The following is a 1,059-nucleotide window of genomic DNA, read 5'->3' as shown; positions in this document are numbered from 1 at the left end:
GTCTGTTATAATATCCCTTTATAATTATTACCTAGAATGGTTCTATCAAGAGAATTTTCCCTCATCAACTATTTGGGTTGCCCTGAGGTACAGTTTGAAAGGGAAATTACTGCCTGCTGTCTTGAGATTTGGGGGTTGGAAAGAGTCACAAGAAAGAGGCAAGTCTCAGATGAACAGCTGTGCTCTTCAGGAATTGTGTTATCTAAGCACTGGTGCAGGAGGAGCCGACCCACAGAAATGAGGTGTGAGGTCCTCCTCTCCTCGGTCCTCAGCACTTCCACAGGAATGAACTGGCTCACTGCTCATTCCTAAGTCTCTGCTTCACAATTTAGCCTTCTCTGAACGCTCTCCTTTCTGTTACTGAGATTTGTCCTGACTTGCTAACTCATTTCTTCAAGATGGAACCCACCTTGAGCTTAAGTTCGTCATAGACCTAGCAAGGCACAGAACACCAAGAGGTTATTAATAAACAACTGCTTAGGGGACTGGAGAGATGGCTCAGCAGTTAAGAACACTATTCTTGCAGAAGACCCAGGTTCGAATCCCAGCACCCACATGGCAGCTAATAACTCTGTAACTCCAGTTCCAGGGGGGAGCCAATGCCCAATTTTGGCCTCCACAGTCATTGCATACACGTGATGCACTTACTTACGTGCAGGCAAAACTTACACACATACATAATCCCAGCACTCGGGAGGCAGAGGTAGGCGGATCTCTGTGAGTTCAAGGCCAGCCTGGTCTCCACAGTGAATCCAGGACAGCTGGAGCTACAGGGAGACCCTGTCTCAAAAAGATCAATAAATAAATAATAAATAAATAAATAAATAAACTGTTTATAACTTAAGGTGACAAATATAACTTAATCTTTATCCCAATCATTCTCCAAAGCACTTCTAAAGTATCTAAAGAATGCTGATGGAGTGGCATAAATCCATCCCTCATCCCTCAATGAATCGTTGTATGTGTACTTGTGTGTACACGTACACACCTGTGTGTGTAGGCCAGAGTTGACACTGGATGTCTTCCTCTATCACTCTCTATCCCATATATATGTATATA

Source organism: Nannospalax galili, unplaced genomic scaffold (genome assembly GCF_000622305.1).
Source record: "Nannospalax galili isolate Female #2095 unplaced genomic scaffold, S.galili_v1.0 scaffold285, whole genome shotgun sequence".
Lineage (NCBI taxonomy): Eukaryota > Metazoa > Chordata > Mammalia > Rodentia > Spalacidae > Nannospalax > Nannospalax galili.
Note: the sequence above shows the minus strand (reverse complement) of the source record.